This window comes from Salvelinus sp. IW2-2015, unplaced genomic scaffold (assembly GCF_002910315.2).
Source record: "Salvelinus sp. IW2-2015 unplaced genomic scaffold, ASM291031v2 Un_scaffold5390, whole genome shotgun sequence".
Classification (NCBI taxonomy): Eukaryota; Metazoa; Chordata; class Actinopteri; order Salmoniformes; family Salmonidae; genus Salvelinus; species Salvelinus sp. IW2-2015.
The window spans coordinates 54,380-62,448 of record NW_019946655.1 but is presented as its reverse complement, the minus strand read 5'-3'; the positions used below and the strand labels follow the sequence as shown (position 1 = coordinate 62,448).

Here is an 8,069-nt window from a genome sequence, read left to right as displayed (position 1 = left end):
CTTTAATCGGGCTTCTTCTAGGGGTGTTGATCCTCCACCCATTATACTTCCTCCAGGTTTGGTGGGTCGGTAAACAGGTTTAAAATTATCATTAGATTTAATACAACCTAAAATGACCCTACTCTACTCCTGACCCTTGGATGCACATTACCTACTCTACTTTTTTCAACACAAGAGGACTTTTTTTCATCAAAAACCCTGGATTCTACCACTACACACTACACACTACACACTACATACTACACACTTCAACATCAAAGACCCTGGATTCTACCACTACACACCACACACTTCAACATCAAAGACCCTGGATTCTACCACCACACACTACACGCCACACACTTCAACATCAAAGACCCTGGATTCTACCACTACACACTACACACTACACACTTCAACATCAAAGACCCGGGATTCTTCCACTACACACTACACGCCACACACTTCAACATCAAAGACCCTGGATTCTACCACTACACACTACACACTACACACTTCAACATCAAAGACCCTGGATTCTTCCACTACACACTACAACATCAAAAAGACCCTGGATTCTACCACTACACACTACAACATCAAAAAGACCCTGGATTCTACCACTACACACTACACACTTCAACATCAAAGACCCTGGATACTACCACTACACACTACACACTACAAAAGACCCTGGATTCTACCACTACACACTACACACTACACACTCAACATCAAAGACCCTGGATGCTACCACTACACACTACACACTTCAACATCAAAGACCCTGGATTCTACCACTACACACTACACACTTCAACTTGAACTACTGCAAAGACATCACCTTTTTCAACAAAAGACAAAGAATTYTTTTTCACCAAAGAACAAGACTTCACCACTCTGACACAGGTGAAAGAGAYTTCTACCTATCCTGACGACCGTATCTCCAATTTAGGAGTTAAAAGAAACAAATTATAACACAGGCTCACCCCACTCACACCCCTGCACCATACACAAACAAACCGAAAACCCAGGTAAGACCCCCACCCATACGACACCAACCCATACTACAAGCCTTACCAGGAAGGCCGGACCACTGTACATCTAAGGTACATATATGGGATTACCAAAAAGGAACCACCTAAACGATCCATCTGGATTAAAACCTACAACAAACATCCCCCACACAGGTTAGTATCAATATTCAACACTACACCCTCCCCAGGTAAGTATTCCCCTACTGGAGAAATTATACCAACTTCGGAGGACACACATCACTGGAAACAACAAAAAAAGTTTTTCCGGACACATATCTCCGATTCCCCAAGTGGACGTAAACACGACAATACGGCAAAATCTACCGCATTCACAGGATCCCAAATGGACGAAAACGCGATGGATGCTACACTCCGCTAAAAAGCACCAATTCAAGACGACAAGAAAAGCACCATCCCGGAGCGGGCCAAAGTGAAACTACCCCCCAGAAACCCTACCTACAACTACCCCTCAATTAAGAAACAAGTTTCCAGCCCTCTAAACACCACAAAAAGACCAAGAACACACGGCCACCATTTCTCTCTGCACATCGCACTTAACTACACTTAATGACGTGACTTCAAAAGCGGGAAAATATCTCCGGCGGAGGAACCCAACAGCACACCCACTCCCCACCCTCCAACCTAATTCAAGTGTAACTACAGTAACCTAAACAAAGTGACACTCATTAATCTAATTCCTGTCACACTTATTAAACCTAACAAAGTGACCCAATACTAATGACACTAATAACCGAATACTGGTGATACTACATTACCTAATGCATTGATTATACATTAACCTAATCATTGGACACTAAATTGCTTAAAACAGCTGTTTCAATTTCATGCTCTGAAAACTCTGCTGAAATTGGTTACATTTCCAATTCTAGTTTGCAATTGCATCGTCGCCAAGAAAAATTTCACTAACAGAGTGAATTAAACACCGATTAGAGCTATGTTTAACGAAAAGTGTTTTTTTTTAATTTCCAATGCTTTGAAACTCGACTGAGAATTGGTTCCTATCCTCTAGGTTAAGCAGACTGGCCAAAAAAATTCCCTAACAGATGTGCATCTAAACACGATTAAGCTTGGTTTAAGAAAATGCTTTTTTTCCAATTCATCTAAACTCGCGAAATTGGTTCCTATTCCTCTAGTTAAGCAGTTACTGCACATAAAATTTCATCTAACAAGTGCATTAAACACGATTTAGAGCTTGTTTAAGGATAATGTTTTTTTTCAATTTCATGCTTGAACTCGCTGTAATGGTTTCCTATCCTCTCAGTAAGCAGTAACTGCAAAAAATTCACTAACAGAGTGGCTATAAACGATTTAGAGCTTGTTTAAGATTATTTTTTTCAATTTCATTGCTGAAACTTTCGCTGAAATGGTTCCTATCTCTAGTTTAAGCAAGTACTGCAAAAAATTCACTAACAGAGTGCATTAAACACGATTAGAGCTTGTTTAAGGAAAAGTGTTTTTTTCAATTCAGCTGAAACTTGCTGAATTGGTTCTTCCTCTAGTTAAGCTAGTATGCAAAAAATTCACTAACAGAGTGCATTAACACCGATTTAGAGCTTGTTTAATCTCTTCCTTCCCTTAATAACCAGGGCAGATCCTCCAATTCGGGGAGCAGTGACAGTCAACAACTAATATCATGAATCTTTCAAATGCCTTCATACCCACAAGCATTCACAGGCTAAAGCTCCTGGAGAGAGGTTAACATTCATCCCTCGGCCCAAAACAAATTTAGATTGGGAGGAACTTCAAAGGGACACCCACAAATATCACAGAAGACTTAAACTGTTGGACTACTATGACTACAACAGCAGGACGACACCACCAACCATTTACTTTACCATCTACCTGGGAACCTAAACTCCCAGATGAATGGTAGAATTCAGGAAGACTAATTCCAGAATAGACAAGAACACACTTGCACAACCATCAGATGCACACTGATAGGGAGGATAACCTTCACACACGTTAGAAAGACAGGCATACAACAACTCAACAATAACCCCACATATCATCAACCACAGATAAGGTTCAAAATAGTTCATATTGGATAAACATCATACATGTATTTGAAGCAAACAGACAGTTATCAAACACTTATAAACGAATAGAAACAGTATACAACCACAGACACCAGGACACAGTAAGGACAATAATAAAAAGACTCTATGACCAACACTACATTACAGCAAAAACAACGGGAACTTTCTTTACGGTACAGACACCCCACGACCTTAGACTATTTCTATTTTTACTTGTTAAAAGTACACAAGGAACCGGGACATTGGACAATTCCCTTTGGAAGTCCCCCTGGCAGACCAATTGTTTCAGACCTGCAACAGTGGATCCTATAAAACTCGCAATATAAATGATCATCACATTAACCCTCTCTCCCACCAGGACCCCAGGCTTTCTTCAGGGACACTTACCACTTTATGGAGAGGATTGGAACCCATAGTTGTTCCCTCCCACACACACATATTCACGATAGATATTGATCAGTTATTACACTAATATTAAATACGCAACAGCGAGTACAAGCAATTAGAAATATTCTTTAAGAGATACCCAGACAACCACTAGACCGGACATAGAAATATTCAATTTAGAAATCAGCCTTACTAGCAATGACTTTTATTCAACGATCACGTATTACCTGTCAGGTGGAGACAGCGTATTGGGCAGAAAAAATTCAGGCAGCCTGCTTACGCCAATTATATACGCATGGCTGGAATGGAGAGAGAGCATGGCCAAGTGTCCATGAGCAACCCACTTTTTATGTACCTGCTTTTTAGACGACTATTAGAGGCCCTGGTCCCCACGACACCATCATTCAGCTGATTTCAGTAAACGCGAGTGCTCGAACAGTCATCATTCATCCATAGGTTTAAAATATCATCAATTCATTCCGTCAGAAGTCAAAACGTCTTTAGACACAACTGTTTCACTTAATTAACAATCCAATCACAGAGAAACACTACACACTAGAGCGCTACTTGTCAAATCCAAACAGACAACATGCCTTTATCTTCAATAAACACAGTTACCATCCTACAGTAATTAAGGGATAATAAAAATCACAAATCAACCGGGTCACAATATTCATCTTGCAAGCAAGGACCTGATTATGCAATAAATACCTATTCAATGCACTTAGAAGAAGAGGATATCAACCGATTTTTAAGAACTCATTAAAAAACAACACTCATTGCGCCCCCCTCCCTTCATCCAACACTCATGAGACCACATCAAAGTCACCCACTCTCTTAACCTAACCTCTCTCCCTAAAGCCCCACGCAACCTTAACCATCTTAAGCCCCATACCCCACCTTAAACACTTAACCATCTACCCTAACCTACTCTATTAACATTCTAACAAACCTCGACGCCTAACCTTAACCTCTACCCAACCCTACCAGCTCTAAACCTCTAACCTCTCCCTAAACCCCTACCGCAACCTTAACCATTCTTAACTATACTAAACCTAACCCTACCTACGGACAGACGACTCTTTAACCCAACACGGGTTAATCTACTAGGCACCATGGGGCCTACACTTGCCGGCCCGCCAGACCCTCCGGACCGCGCAATGTGGGAGTGCACCCTCCCTTCCCCCCGCGGTTTCACGTTCAGAGATGGAAGTGGATCAACGACTCAAAACTAGAAACCAAACACTGGCGAGGTCACCGCTGCCATTTGCCTACGCTGAGGGATCTGACGAGCGCAGCATCAGGATATTCATCGCCTAAATTTAGCTGTGGCTCATCACTTTATCTGTGCTTCTTCTAAGGGGTGTTGTGATCCTCACCCACATTATACTTCTCCAAGGTGGTTGATCGGTAGAAGGTTTAAACATTATCATTAGATTTAATACAACCTAAAAAATGACCCTACCTGTACTCCTGCCCTTGGATGCACATTACCTAACTCTAACTTTCAACACGAGGACTTTTTTTCTGGAACACAACCCTCCTCTGCTTTCACACAGAGGACTTTTTTCCAGCGGGCAACCACACTCCACAGCCCACCTCACACCACCCTACTCCAGGACCTCAAAGACACCTAGAGGACCTACCTCAGATCCTATACACAGACCTYCTCTTCTTCCCCTCCCTACAGAACACCACCACCACASAGCATCCCCAAGGCGACCTAGGAGGAATACAGACATCCTGCTAAACAATCCCTCACACAGGGATAAACCAACTGTATACCGACCCACCTCTTACGGGACCAGATACGGCGGGGGTAAACCAAGGAGCTACACTTACTCCAGGCACCCCTCCACCCCATCACATCCACCGGATACTCCCAAACGCCATGAATACAGAGATGGACATCACACACCAAAGCTAACCATTGGGGACACACGCCTAAAACCGATCTCCAGACACTCTACGGTTCGGACCCAACAAACAGATCGGGATGTGCAGCGCACCCAGCCTAGACCAATGCCTTCACCCACCCAGCACCATAGGACCGACACCTCTATACTCGGCACCACCCCCACGAGTACTGAGAGCCTAGCTGAACAGCAGGCCTCTACTGCCACCATTCAGAGCCACTCGGACAACCTGGTCTCACCAACCACTTACAACTCAGTGGCACGTCACATCACCGGGGAACCACAGACCCCCGCCAGCTTCAATGCCACAGCACGTACACTCTCCAAACTCATCAGAGCAAGACACCACCTGGAGACCCTCAGCTATTACCTCTCCGGTAATGACCTACCTCCTGGCTACCTCCACAAGGCCAGAACACTCACGGCAGCCTTCACACTATCGGGTGCATCCGATACMACACTGGCGGCACYCTCTACGGCATCCCCACTCTGGATAGAAACCAGCCACGAGATCCTACAACGGCACTACAGGGAGGAGGTATCCAATAGATACGCCACACTCTGCAACACACCATCATGCTCTGACTGGCAGGCAGCCTGGTACCTAGGCATACTATGGGCCAAAAAACTCCTCAGCAAACCACTCCTTGACCGCCTCCTACAGGACATTAGGGACTCACTCCCCAACTTCTACGGTAATCGGCCAACAAGAGACAATAGCCAATTTAAGCCACCGCTTACCCGTAGCCCACCTAACAGTAAGGATAAGGAGGATGTAGCCATACCAGCTACGTACACCAGGAGCACCTCACCATCTCCACGAACCAACAGACGCCTTACATCTGAACGGAACCCCTCGAAAGAGGTTATTACGCCCTCTTATCAGGAATTGACGCCCCACACCACTTCAGGGAAAAACATTTCCCCAGCCCAACACAGAAGACTAAAGAACCCTTCCACAGAAAGCGGCTTACCCCCACCATACCTGGGGACCCAGAGACCCGGCCATACCCTGACCAGGGTGGCACAGGGAGGGCTCCCTCCAGGGAACACAAACCCTCCTAAACTACCCCGAGATCATACCCTGACCAGGGTGATTGAGGGTATGGAGCAGAGGTAAAGTGCTAAGGTGGCCTCTGATCTTTCCATGCCATCCCATACCCAAACCAGGGGGGACTGTCATGAAAATCAGCAGGAGCAGGTTAAAACCAAGCTACGGATACCCTCGGCTAAGCTACATACCACATGAAGACCAGAACCATCCCCCCCAATCTGAGGGGATAGAAGAGACCATTAACAAATGGGAAGCTACGGATTAAAACCTCCCCACCTTCAAAATGCTAACCACCAATCCACCAGCACTCCGAGGACCACCACTCTCACCACTACACTCTTCCAAACTACCATCCCCACAACACCTGTCGGAGATGAACACCATTGAGGACAAAGTACCCATGGATACAGCTTCTCAGGTAGAATAAACTCTACTTCCTCGCAACCACCACACACCAGGATCACCCTCGGATCACTTCCGATCTACGAACCCTTCCACCCCCACAGACAGAGAATCCTCCTCTCCAAATGACACCGACCCAATTGAGCACTCCACGGATCCCAGGGATTAGACTCCACAAATCCTGTGACCCTCCACCATCACAGAGGAAACTACAGAAACACCACCCACCCACGGCAGGGTTAACTTCTACCCCCCAATCCTCTACCAGCAGGACCTACGTCTTAGAATCAACCCCACCCTCAGATCACCTAGGGACACCATCGGAGCTAATACTACCCCAGCTGGCAACCTGACTCACAGCAAATCCCACACCATGGGACTCCAGGACCCCTAAACCCCTCGAGGACCAACACCACCACCACGGGCTGGACCACCACTGAGGCTCTCAGTACAACGGAGGAACGCTTGGACATACACTGCACCTACACCTTACACACCCCACATCCCATACAAAAGATAGGGGGTCATCAAGACCATAAAAATAGACCTCCAATAAGCACTATAGAGTTACCATGACCATGGACTCTCAATAAAACTTTCATTTAGTCTAAATATTCCTTTTCTTTTCTTGAACTCGGGGCTACCATGACCATGGGCCTTGATGAAAAGAAACAATAAAATAGAACTAAATCAAAAAACAAAAAAACCCTTACCAACCCACCATCCTTCCAAAATACCTCTCATCTACACCCACCAGCACCCCCAACGGACGAGAACCTTTTTTCTCCAACTACTCTGGGGACCCCGACCTTGGCGACTCACCCGCGGCGAGTACACCCTAAGCAATTAGGCCCGACCATACACCAAGAAAGAAGACAGGAGGAAATGGTWYAGACCGGACTCCTCGGGACCCCTCGGGGTCCTGTTGGCAGACCTATCGGCACAACCCTCCCAACCCCACACAAACAGGAGAGTCACGTACCGCGCTGGACARCTACCTACCCCAGTTTAGAATTGGATTGGCAGTGCGTTCAGTAGCGCGTGGTTGTTCCTTGGGGTTGGGGCAGCTAAAAGTGGGGCTTTGGGTATGGCGCTGCGCCCTGAGTATCGCCTTGGCCGTGTAACCCCTGGGGTGCCCAGATTATGTCTGGCGGAGAATTGGATCCCACTCATTTTCACTGGGGGACCCCTTACCCCGCCGCACTAAGCCTGGACAACCGATCCACACTTTTTTACC

At 45.9% G+C, this 8,069-nt stretch overlaps 1 long non-coding RNA gene across 1 annotated transcript in view; it reads right to left on the bottom strand.

The window, feature by feature from the left end:
- Positions 1–139: 139 nt before the first annotated feature.
- LOC139026650 (uncharacterized) overlaps positions 140–8,069 on the bottom strand; it is a 21,762-nt gene continuing 13,832 nt past the window's right edge. Inside the window, exon 2 of the long non-coding RNA XR_011478511.1 lies at positions 140–799. This is a non-coding gene — a long non-coding RNA (uncharacterized lncRNA). The remainder of the gene's footprint in view (positions 800–8,069) is intronic.